Source organism: Vidua macroura, chromosome 1, assembly GCF_024509145.1.
Source record: "Vidua macroura isolate BioBank_ID:100142 chromosome 1, ASM2450914v1, whole genome shotgun sequence".
Taxonomy (NCBI): Eukaryota; Metazoa; Chordata; class Aves; order Passeriformes; family Viduidae; genus Vidua; species Vidua macroura.
The window spans coordinates 8694522-8708144 of NC_071571.1; positions in this window are offsets into that span (position 1 = coordinate 8694522).

Below are 13623 nucleotides of genomic sequence, written 5' to 3' on the forward strand. Positions count from 1 at the left end.
GCTGCGTCACCGCGCAGCGACCCCGGCAGGGGCGGGGCCAGAGCGGAGGGCGTGGCTTAGGCTTAAGCCAAGGGCTAACGGAGTCACGCCCGTGGGGTGGGGCTAAAGGGACAAGGAGGCGGGGCCCTGATGGGGCGGGGCCAGGGGGACGGGGCGCGAAAGGGGCGGGGCTGGTGGGGCGGGGCTTGGGGAGAGGGGCGGGGCTCGTTTTGCCGGCGGGGCGGGGTCACAGCATGTCGGAATTGTTCAGGCAGGAAAGCCCCCCGGGATCAGGGAGTCCAGATTGTGACCCAGCACTGCCGCGTCAACTAGACCGTGGCGCTAAGTACCACGTCGTCTTTCCGTAATCACTCCCAGGAACGGTGACTCCCCCAGCTCCCCGGGCAGCTCATTCCAATGTCGAATCACTCTTTTCCGTGAAGAATTTCCTCCTAATGCCTAACCTGAACTTCCCGTGGCGCACCTTAAGACTGTGTCCTCTCATCCTGTCGGAAACAGGCCAGCTGTTTGTGCCCGTGTGGAGACTGGCAGGGACAGAGAGCCCCTGTGTGTCCTGGGGTACAGGGAGCAGGTGACATGGGAGAAGGGACACTCAGCGGCGGGACAGGAGCTCCGGGGGGAAGGCAGGGCAGGAGGCAGTGGTGGGCATGGGGAGAGCTGCAGCCCTGGGCCCTACAGGGAGCTCCCCAGTGAGGGGAGCCGGCAGAGCAGTCAGGACCCCGGGGTCACTTGCAAGGGTCGCCCGGAGCAGCCCGCGGAGCCCCTCAGAGACGGGCGGGGACAGGGGTGCAGTTCCCCCTCGGGGAGCGGGACAGCCGCCACTGCCACTGAGCCCGTCAGCAACGTGAGGGAGCCCGGAGTGCTCGGCTCTAGCTGATCCTCCTCAAACTCAACGATGTAAACGCATCAGAATTTCTAGTCTGAAAGACTGTACTTCTGTCATGACTTGTATTCCACTTCCCTGGAGCAGGTTTTTGTGATTGAGTGATTTCTGCTTTTTGCCCAAGTGCTCTGGTGAGAAGGCACAATCTCCCCATTATTCCTGTTCCCTCTACATGCACGGGCAATCTTTTTTTTTTTTCTGAGTTTGCAAGTAGATCAATTGTCTAAATACACACAGAAGACTATTAATCTAGGACACACTATAAATTATAGATTGTGGTTTAGCAAATCAAACTTTTATTTCAATCCAAGTAGGTATCATTCGTCTAAAGAAGTTTCAAAAATAAGGATCATAATTTTCTGCTTATTTACAACTATTGATAGATTATACATGTTGTCTATGCCAATTATAATTCCAGTTATATTGATTCCCCAGTCTCTGGCCCATTTTCTTGGTTAAGAGCAGATGGTAAAGTATTTATGAAAGTTTAGAGTTAGAAAAAGTAATCTTTGACTGATTTATTTCTCATAGTCCTGAACGGATGCAGAAGGTCCTGCAGCTTCAGTATGGCCACAGTTCCACCCTTGTTCTTTTGATACTTATGAAGACATAGACAAGGTATTTGCAGACACAATCACACCAGGCCAGAAATGTTCCCATGCTCTCTCCTCTCAAAGCTCATTGCTCAAAGAGGGAGACTTTAGGTGCTCATTGAGGCTATAGGAACAGAATACCATTAAAAACAGAGTTGAAGGAGTAGGGATCACAGTCTTTGAGCTGCTTCTTGGGAAAAGCTGTCCTACTTTACAGCTGTTTTCTGCACAGCACTTGATTCTGTCTGGTATTATTACTTGTATTCCCATTTATGTTCAATCTCCTTTTCTTCTTCACATGCTGAAAGTGATGAAAGCATCCCTAGTTTCCAAGACGAATTTGACAAAGAATTAGGCTTTTAGTTGAAGCCTAGTTCTAATTTGGACTAGAATTAGGCTAGTGCTGTTCTCTGCTCAGGAGCTGGTCCAGACTGAACAGTGTTACTGGAGGCAAGGTTATAGGTAGATAAAATACCTTTTCTTATAACAAACACAGCTGGCAAGAACAGACAATTGGCATGGGCAAACCTGACCCCAGGGAAACCAAATTCTCTTAGAGGTGCCTATAGAAATATTGGAATAGAACAGACAGGATCCCAACTTTCATCATCTTATATAAAAGACCCACACAATAAATGCCAATGATATTGGAGCCAGGCTGTTAGGAACTGTTAGGCCTTCACTGGATTTGTGACAAAGAGAGAAATGCTGTCACCAGAGCAAACCCACTTTACTAAGGAGACCAGATGGCCCAATCGAAGAGGAAGAACAGGAACAGCCAGAGATTCAGCCAGCAGCCCAAGCCTGAGGTGAGGGTTAGTTCCTGAGCTACCTGGGAAATTACTCACCCACTGTCAAGAAACAGCAATTCAATCATTTCTAACTTTATCTACAGACATATTAAACACTGGAAGATTGTAACGAAAATTAACTGTGTTTTTGTAGCTTATAGAAATTGAGATTTAGAAGACCTGAAGCTTCCACTCCCACATGAGCAATGTGTTCTTTTTAATTTACTGAATTTGAAGTAAACCTAAGGAGGAGATATAGTACATAATTTGTCTCATACTGTGGACTGTCAAGTTCTTTCTTCCAGTTCTAGCAGATGAATCATCAGAAACAACATACATATTTATATTTGCTGAAAAGGCAGGGGAGGGGTGGAAATAGCTTCAATCCTTTCTTGGGTAGAAATTACTGCTCAGTTCTGAGGTATCTACATAACAAAGGAATGGTCAGAGTAGCCACCACAGCAAAATCTATACCAAAGGAAATTCAGTCTACAGTAGGCAGCTCTGATGCATGTATTGATCTGATGAGAGTACAAAAGTAGAAATTTGAAGCATACTAGATGTAAAACTACCAAAGCGAGTCTGTGGTACTTTAGACCAGAGAGTGGTCTCTAGGTGTTTCTCATCCATATCCCAGACAAAATGAGACAGTGCTGAAGGGGCTGTCCTCAGCCATTCTTAGGACCTCCTCACTAACCCTAAGGGACCTGGTGCAAGGTATACATGATTTAGGTGTAAATAGAAAACTTTCTCACACTGGTAATGTATGGATACACACAGACAAAAGCAGTAATAAAACCCAGACTTCTTTTAAACTTACATTTGGTAATCCTTAATCCCTCAACATAAAAATTGAGAAGATTTGTGAGATTTTGCTCAGTTTATTGCTTTTCAGCATAGTTTTAACACCATTTTTCAGCTCCAGGATGACCCAGTAAGTAAATGGAACCCTGAATGCCCAAGGAGGGTTTTATGTGCACAGAGTTACCTCTGAGATTTTCCAGAAAAAAATGTTGGGATATTCAAGCTAATAAAATTCATTAAAATTGTCAAGCATAGATTTTTCTAAAGTTAGAACTGTTTCTCTAGGAAGATTCAGAATTTGCCAATGGATTTTAAAGCACTCTTTAACCATAAATGCAAAATTGGCACCATGCCTTTAAATCTAAATTTATCTCACAGCATTTGAGTAGGTGATACCTTCTTTTCAAATCATCCTTCAGCCAAATGAAGCTTGGACTAAACAAAAAATAGGAAGTTATTCTTCCAGTTAGTATGACTACTTGCATACTTATATTCAAGATATTATCAAAGAATTGGTCAGATTGAAGCCCAAAGCCCACTTTAATATGGTTTCAAGAATGACCACTGACTTTTAAAAGAACTTTGGGTACACACATACTACAGTTTAGATCCAGCACTTTATACTCAAAAGCCAATTATAGAAGAGAAAAAGAAAGATTCAAAAGTTAAAATATCTTGATCATGGTATAAAAGAAACATAATGTTATCATAATTATGTACATTAAGTTGATTTATTAGGTGATTTTTTTTCAGTGTCTTATATGTGGTAAGCTAAAGCATAGCAAGAATTGCATTATAACTTTAGAAACTCAGCTCAATCAATCTTGGATCTGGATTCAGCTTAAAATATTGCTAACTTATACTTTCTGTTTCTTTGCTTTTTATTTTTATTTTTTTTTAAGAAGGGGAGTTTTTGGTTCCAAATACTTCCAACCTGTATTTTAATTGCATCAACCCAGTCACAATAACTCCCCAGCTAAATGCTGTATTATAGCACAATATATATATATTAACTTTTTGAAACAGCCAAGGGAAAGAAATTTAAATCAAAAATTACAATGTCGGCATGAAAAAAGAGGATATAAATTCATTTAGTATAGGCTCACATAGGTATGTGCTGGATTTTATATATGTATATATATATATAGTCATAAATATATTCATGAATATATACTCCCCCCAAAAAGAAGAAAAAAGCAACATCAAAGTATTACCATTTTGAACAAGCTTTTTAAATTAACATTTTAGTAAAAATCTACACTATTTCTAACTTAAAGTTGGTTCACTTGTAAAAAATTAAATGAGATTGCTTTCAATTACAAGGAACTGGATTTAGTAATGAATAAAACCCCTTCTAATCTTTAAGTTTCCTTCACTGATAGGAGCCTAGAGTCAGAAAAGCTGCAGAGTTTATTATGATCGAAGGCATAAACTCTGCAGGAGTTCAGTGCTGTCAGGTAAAGGAAGCATGAGTCACACCATGAAGCTAGAACAGTTTTTCTTCCATATCTAGGCAGCATGAAGTGACTGAAAGCTCATTTTGCCTCCATTCACCTTTAATGGGTTTTTCATATCCCATTGGGAGCACCCAAAGCACTCCTCAAATCAAAACAAAGCAAAACTCACACCACATTGCAGCTTCAACTTGATTAGGAATAAAATGAAAGGTAATATTCAAGGATATGCAGCTGCATCTGCAGGCCAAAGTTCACCTGCTGTGTAGATATGAACGAGGCCAGGGTCATCTGTTCTGTGCTGTGTGCCCATGGCTGTTTGGGCTGATTCTTCAAATAGGTATTTATTGGTAAAATTCTGGAACTGCTGTCTGGGTCAATGTTGAAGAACCAAAGAACTAAATCAACTTAAAAAAAAAAAAAATGTCCTTTTCATCAGTCTATATCTGGTTTTAGCCCAGAAATTAGTGTTAGACTCAATCAGCCTCTGAAAAGGGTTCAGCTAGAGTGAATGGATGAAAAGAGTGAAAATTCATTACTTCTCCTTATGGTGTGCTCAATATTTAATTCCTGCTAATCACAATTCTCCTCAAAATCTCCTTTTCAGTCAGTTAAAAAGATTTACTCTAAGTAAATTTACCCTTTGAAGATTTTTCTTAACCATGAACTCTTTTTTTTCCTTTCATCCCTGAATTGTCTCCAAACTTTTAACCTTCTTATTAAAATGCAGACACAAGAACTGAAAGCAGTATTCTAGGCTCAGTTTCAGCAATTCTATGAAGAGATGTAAAATCACCTTATTTTATGCTCTTTGTTACAGATCATTTAATCATTACAGAGGAAAACAGCACACAGATTCAGAGGTGAAAAACATGATTACTTCCCAGAAGTAAATGGAATGTGCAGTTGAAGACACTTGTATCTACTCCTGTCTTCCTGCTCTCAGAGGCCTGGCTGTAGGTAAAAGGCTGCCTTGTGGATTTGATTGCCATGTCCACTTACTTCCTTACAGAGTAAAGCCAATTTTAGGGACATTTTAATCCAAATGCTATAGCAATCATTTCCTTGACATACAAAATAGTGGTTACCTCTGAACTTCACTCACCGACCAGCAGCAATCTGTAATTTCTATTCTGAATCACTGCCCTGCAGATACAGCCCTGTAGAAAGGACCTCAGCCCCTTGCTCCTGGTGCATTCATGGGCTTTTGACTGAATTCAAGCCTCTTTTGTTTTCTGCTTCCCAAATATTTCAGATTGCTCTGTATGATTAGCTCATCTTTGTAATTTACCACTCCTATTTCCAGTATTTGCCAGCATTTTTGTGCTATCTGACAGTAGCATTAGCAGTGATTTGTTGACCAGAATAAATACATCCTTTTAAAAAACGTCATTACCATCTCAGTGGGATTTTTTTTTAAAGTTTTTCTTACTTTTTTTCCTCATCTTTGGAAAGTTCCTGATGTACTAATTACATAAAATAATTATCTTACTGGTTGCAAGTGTTATGTTTGCCCATATGTAATAGGAGTTTGCCAAGATCACAGGTTGGTTCCATGGCAACACCATAAGGGGATTAAGACTTATCCGAGAGTGAAGTCAATATTATTTCTGTTAGCAAATAATCATTAGAAGCTTTAATGCTGTTTTACCACTGGCTGAGTAGTAGCACCAAATGTGTCTCTGAAACCCAAGTGTCACAAACAATTCTTCTGTTCTTCCAGGAGAAATGCTCTCTTCACTCTGCGCTTTCTCTTCAGCCTCTGTTTAGTTCCCACTCTTGAAGTGCCCACGTGGTCCCATTTTAGATGAGCCCAGGCCCTGCTGCCCTTTGGTTTGTTGTGTACATGGCACCACGTTACATCTACACAGAGCACGGGCTGCAGAGTCTGCCCCTGGGCTTTCTCCACAAGCTTTGCTGGTCACTCACCTTGTTACTTACAGTGTTTCTCTCTCCTTTCAGAATATTCTCCTTTGATTTGTGGGCCAGTCAACAGCTTGCATTAGATATCTGAGTCTGCCAATCTGCTATTGATTCTAAAAGATGTGATCATGCATTAGCTGTATTATAAATGACGAAATTGCAAATATCCACCCATGTGATCAGTTCCTGACTACTTAACGTGGCTGTAATCATCGTCCTTTAAAAAAAATTAAATCATTAATCTGCTGGGCCATCTGTGCTTACTCTGGACTATCCTCAAGCTATTTTTTGTTAGTTACACAGTTTTGAGAAATGGAATTTTAACATTTTTGGAGAAGAGAGGTTGCACTGTGAAGTCCCTAAACAATAATAAAATAACATTTGGTATTAGTTAAATAATTTTTTTTTCCTCTAAATTCAGCACCTGACTCATCATGACTAAGATGGTTGTACTGTTAAATATCACATGGAAGACATTTCAAAAATCTATCCAGTATTAACTACAACCGTTTTTCAGTCTGGGTGACAAAAATCACATCGTATAAATTTAGTCTTTGAAAGTAAGCCGTGCACCTTTTATGAAGGACTTTTATCCAAAATGCTAGAAATTTTAAAGGAAATTAATCATCTTAATTTCTTAAATTAATAGGTACAAGATTTATTCTTAAATCATGGATACTCCTTTCTAATTAAATTCAAATGTGTTTAATGCATCTCAGGAGTGTTAAGATAATAAGTAGTCCTTTTCTGGAACTTAACATCCTCGATCCCTGTCAATAATTATATTGGGTGACTAATAAAATATGATGCCAGGCATTTTTTAAATCTTTATCTTCCTCCTCTGTCTCATTAGCAAAATGAATAGGTTTGCTCCACAGGCACCACCTAATCTGGAGAATTCAATGTTGTTCAAGGACACAGCAAATAAATTTCAGCAGGTATTCCTTCCTGCAACAGTCATATATAAAATGCACTTTTACAGCATCTGCCAGTTGCTCATTGCTGTATAAGATTATTGCTATTGTAAAAGCTACCAAAGGCTGGACAACCAAAAAGTTCTGTCAGGTGTGATCTCCTGACTAGGAGAATTTTATGCAGTTATCCCATCAAAGACTACACTCCTCATAGAGCTCCAGTGTCCAGTAATTGATCCACAGAGGACACGGCACTCCTCCATTCCACCAGTGGTCTATCAGAAAATGCTGACATCAAGAGAGCAAGTTAATTTATACCATAAGACAATACTTATTTTCAGAAACTGGACTCAGCTCTAGCAGGCCTTATAACAAAAATCATGCCATTAATGTGAAATTAGCTAATTTGTTCTTGAGAGTTTAATTTCCTTTCTCAAGTAGACATTACATTACAGTAATTACACCTGCAAGTAAGAAAAAAAAAAAATGGCAGGATCCTCAGTCCCTGGGATGATATATAGTCCTCTGGCCCTCATATAAAAGCAAAAGCCATCTCTAGTCACTTGGGTATATCTAAGTATTTGAATGGAGGGCTCCAGAGATTTCATTTCACTTGACAGTAGGAGGACAGAACAAGGAATAGGTTGTGATTCATCCAACTCTTTGAAATATTTTCATCTTTCTAATTTTAGGTCCTGTATGCCATACACTGAACTCAAATGATACCCACCCTGCCAGTGATTGCAACTGCAGAGATGCTGCATGCTGATACGCCATCTCTGCCTATGCTACAAGGCACTTATGTGATATTTGACATTTTATATGTGGTGTGTCACCCAGAATCTTTTGAGTTGAAAGGCACCCATAAGGATTGTCAAGCCCAACTCCCTGCTCCTTGTAGGACTACCTGGAAATAAACCATGTGACTAAAAGCAATGTGCAGATATTCTCTGAACTCTGACAAGCTTAGTGCCATGACCACTTCTCTGGGAAGCCTGTTCCAGTAACCAGCCACCCTGTCAGTGGAGAACCTTTTCCTGACTGAAGTCCGGTCTGAACTTCCCCTGACACAGCCTCATTCCATTCCATAAGGCATCCCTTTGAAAATCACTATCACACTGGGCCCCTTGATTTTTTTCCCCATTTTATTGAGTTGTAGTCCTTGGCCTGGGCAAGAGGAAAGGTCAATCTACACAACATACAGAAAAGCATGTAGCTGTCCTACAAAATCTCTGAATCCAAGGTTTGTCTAAAGACTACTGTCCATATACTTCGTCTTACTCTGTAATTACCTTACCTAAGTTGCAGAGGTAGTACAAAGTCAACAAAGTTTCATAGGATGTATTCATACTGGTTTACATCATGTGTGTTGACACCTCAACACTTACTTGCTTTTACAGGAACAATATTTTTGGCGCTGTTTTTTATTTGCCAATAGATAAACATAAATTAAAAGAGTACATTAGAAGTCACTATAAGGCACATAGAAAAACCTGAATACAAAAGAGTCACTTCATCCTGAATATTAAAAACAACAAACCATGAGAAATAACTCTGCAGTTTGTAGTCACTGGTAAAGCATTGCAGAGGAAGTAGTTTTCATTGCAGTACCATTAATGCTGCATAGCATATGACAGCTTTGCTATTTATGCAGTCATGTCTGTTTCTGTAGCCTGACAGCCCATCTCCCTACCCCACACTCTGTCCTGTCATCACTGGGGGTATCCAAGTGCCAGTACTCTGTGCATATGCTAACCTGACATCATCCCCACCTTTAAATCCTAGCCTGCAGCACCCTTTAGTCCATTTATAGTCACATGCCCCAAAATTAGCATACTTAGAATATACTTTCAGACCTATTTGCTGTCTCATTGAGTATTAACACCTGGATATTGTCAACAAAGTAAGAAAACAACCCGACTCTAAGTGATAGTTAGTCTGGAATGCATTCAGGCTGCTAGCAAACCTGTTAGGGAATTAATTATTGAACATTGCTCTTGTCCTAAATAACACTATGGGCTATGACACACAGTTGGATTTGTTTGGGTTTTTTTTGTCGTGACAGAGATAGCACGCCAGTGAGCTCATCATTTTTCCAGGCTCATCCCACAGGCCACAGTAAAACACCAGCAGTACCTTGGTGAGATGAAATTCTAGCCCTGCTCCTTGCCTTGCTCTGTCTTGCAGCCCCACCATGACTCCCATATTTAACACCACCACCACGCAGCAGGATCTGCTGATGCATCCCTTCATATTTTCTCAATGGACCTTGAGTCATGCCAGGCTTGAGGGAAATTAGCTTTCCTGTCAACAGCTCTGCAAGAAGTCTCATATTCCTTCTCTGTGGCCTAGAGCACCTTATAGAATATCTGAATCAAAAACTATTTTGTCTATTCAAGTTCTAAAATTTTCACATAATTTGGCACTTGTGAATGAATCCTGCAGTAGACACTGTACAACTCCAAGTTCCCTACATCTAATTGATTTTTATATTACTGCAGGCTAATAATCTCCATAGAGCCTCTGAAGCACCCAAGTGAGGATTTCATTTGAGCACTTTGTAAAAGTACTCAGCAAGTAGTGCTGATCCTGTCCAGCTCTGTTCTTGTTCAATTTATTCCCACTACCCCCCAGTAGCACTGGCACAGCCATACATGGCTGATCAGACCTGGGGAAAACAACTGAGCAAAAATAAATTTAATCAGAATGAATTCTCTGAGCCAGTTCAATCTACATTCACACAACAGAAGGAGTGCTCTAAACTGAGCACAGAGAGCTACTCCAGCCATCACTGTTGCAAGGAGAAATGCTTGTGAACTACAGCGTACATGTAAAACAATCACAAATATGTTTTTCTGTTTGGCCAATGTCATTTGTAGTACTGATAGTAATAGAAAATGTGAGAAACTATATTGTCCTTTTGCTCTGTAATCACAATCCTCATAAAGGATTTATGAGGATTTATGAGTCCAGATATAACTACAGACAAAAATTTTCAGACAGTTCTTCCTGCCCTGGGCTGTGGAATAACACATACATATGCAGAATGACATCAGGACAAGTTTATTGCATTTTTTAAGAGTTTGTTCAAATATTCACTCATGTAGTAGATTTTAAAGTGTACATTTTCACATAATTGAATGAATTTATATATTGTATGCATACTTACACATAGTGTGGGTCTGTGTACTTATGAGTCTATGTGTGGTGTTTTTTATTTTTAAAATCTTTATTTTTATTTAAAATTCTCCAAAATATAATTACTCTTCTATAGTACTAAAATAAGCTTGTACATAAAAGATCATTGGGTAGTGTCCTCTAGAGAATTTCTTTACAAGAGCCAAGTTACATAATTTGTATGCTGACTTAACATCAAGAAAGGTAGGGGTATGAGCTTTTTTTTTTTACAAAATCATGGTCTAGTGAATTTTCTGAAAATGGTATTTTTGCCTTTACAATGAAGCAGCAGCTCATATTATTCTTTCATGTGAGTTTGTGTGAGTATATATATGAAAGAAAAATATAGGTTAATTACTGTTGGAGGGCCTCTTTAGCTTATCATTTTGTTATGCAGTGCCTCTTCAGCTTATCATTATATTCTGCAGTTTATATTTTATTTCCTTAAGAAGAGCATTGACGTTTGTGCCCCAAATAAATTCTTTATTTAAAAATGGACAAAATATTTAAATGGCTGCTTAATATAATATAAGAGCTAATAAGCTAAAGTGTTATAAACTGAAAAAAATTATTATAGACAAATCTGAAATATACACAAACTAAAGCATTATCTTTGTTATCTTCCCCTGTTAGATGCATCAGTGCATGCACAAAGTCATGTAGCTCAAATCAATGTCTTCACTTAAACTATGCTCTGGAAAAAAATGGGAGTTTTGACTATATAGAAATATAATAATAATTCCACAATGTGACCTATAGTTTTTACTGAAATAAATTAATGGATGGCATGCAGATGCCAAGATTAAACAGAGTAATAACAAAACATTAGTAAGCACTTTTAGTGTAATTAAATTTTTGATGTATTACAATTTTTAGTGCGTAATTATTTTTGAAGGAACTGGAGAGTAATACTGGATCACACCCTTATTCAATCTAGTTACTAAAGAATATAGTGTGGTGATACTTTTAAATTCTATTGCAGAATAATGGTGTATTGTCCATCACAGATAATGATGGCAAGGTTTTTCTCATCTGATAATCACTCATAGTGATTACCTAATAAAAGGACAATCCTTGGTACTGCAAGAACCTCTGGTCAGTGCAGAATGTAAGCAAGCATTAAGATGTGCTATATAAAGCATCTCAGCTTGCAAGTGACCTTGAATCTGCTTCCTTATTGCTGGAGGTTGGGATTGTTCCATGGCTATGTTCCCAGTCTGCATCAAGAGGCTGCTGATAACATCAATCTTATACACGAGTCTCTAAAATTATTTTTTATGTTGGCCTTGAACAAGTCTAATAATTTCACTTAATCACCTCTGTTTCTACACAAAAACTGGAATCTAGGCTGACTTCTAATTTTTCATTCTTATGAAATCCGGCCACAGGTTTTCTGTCTGCCATCAAATATCTAGAATCATAATTAGCTAAAATATGTCAGATGCCCTGTGACTCCCAGCCATCTTTATGGTATAGAAGTTCTCTTTCAGCTAAGAGTAGAATAAATTCTGTTTGACTGAGAGGTCAGTCCTTGGGAAGAAAAACGGGAAGTGTGTTCATTCGCATATTCAAACATGCAAATTGAATGCATCCAATTTGCGTTATTTGTCTCCTAATGAGAATGACCTTTCCCGCTGATAGGAAAAAGCAATTGAAATTAGGCATGTGAAAGGCATGGAAAAACAAAATTCCAATCTTTAACAAAACAGGTCAACTGCTTGATCCTGTGAGTTAAAAAATAGTCAATGTCATATTGAACCCCAGCTCCCGATGCTTTCTCTTCTTTATATTCAGTATCTGAATTTTGCTACTCACATGTATCTCTAATAACACTTCTTGCTTAGCACAACTTCCTCTTCACCATCCTTTATGAAGAACATCTAAACAGTTCTCCCACCACTAATGCAGCTCGGGTTAACATCACAACATCTTTATAATTAACTTGCATAACAAAATATGAAGCTGTAAAATTCAAAGATCAAGTCACCTGCCCAAGGCTACAGAGAGGATGTTACTACATCAGGACTGAAACTCAGTTACATCATGTCTTTGGTCCTGTGTAGATCAAGTTTCTTTCAATACCCAAGTTGAAACAGAAAGAAGCCATGATTAATTTACCAAGAAAGGGAACATTAAGATCACATAAGCTGGTGTTGTTCTCCTTCTGTGAATGCCAGAGAAGAAAACAAGTTCTGCATATGGGCAGCTCATCCATAGACAGATATCATCATCACTACTAGTGCCATGCATTAATATGTATTAACTATCTCCTCTACTAGGAAAAGAAAAAGGAAAAATATATATATGGTCAAATTGCTAATATGTTTCTCTTCCTTTCAAGTTTCCTCTTTCATCGGCAGAGTTCAAAACCAGGCAGAAGTGTCACCACAAAGGTAACAGGTCTTAGAACTGGAACTACTTGTGCAGGATTCAGGACTACTTAAAGACCTCAGAATTCAAACCAACACCTTGACATGCCTTAAAAGCAAGGGCACAGTTATTTATTCTTGGTTTTGTTGTTTCTTATTCATTATGGGGCCACAGGAGTCCCACATCAGGAATGAGGGTCCCAATTGTGAGGATTTATTTAAACACTTAATGAAAATATCACACCTGCAGTTAAGAATTTACAACTGCAATTATAAGATGAAGAATAAAACTGTCTCTTCAGTTGATTTCTGTAATCATAAAATTCTAAATGATATTACATGTGCCTCAATTTAAGTGTGTGTTTTCCCATGATTACTTAGAGGAATAGGATGCAGTGAGTTTAACACTGCCATTCTGAAAGTGTATCCAGACAAATGGAGGTTGTCCTAAAAATAGATTTCTTACCTTTGCCACCAGTAAACAAGGAGGAAATTTCCACTGAGGAAACAAAAATTCAAGCTGTACAGAGTCAGCCAGCTCTCTAGGCACACACATAGATTTGTGTAGGCTTTAATCTTAACATTAACTTACTTGTTAGTGTGCTTTGCTTTTTTAGAAAACTATTAAGGAGAGCAAAGAAGACAAACCCTTTCATGGCAATGTAATTACACAAAAAAGGGTTTTGTAGTTGTTCCTTTTTTCACCTGTGTTTCA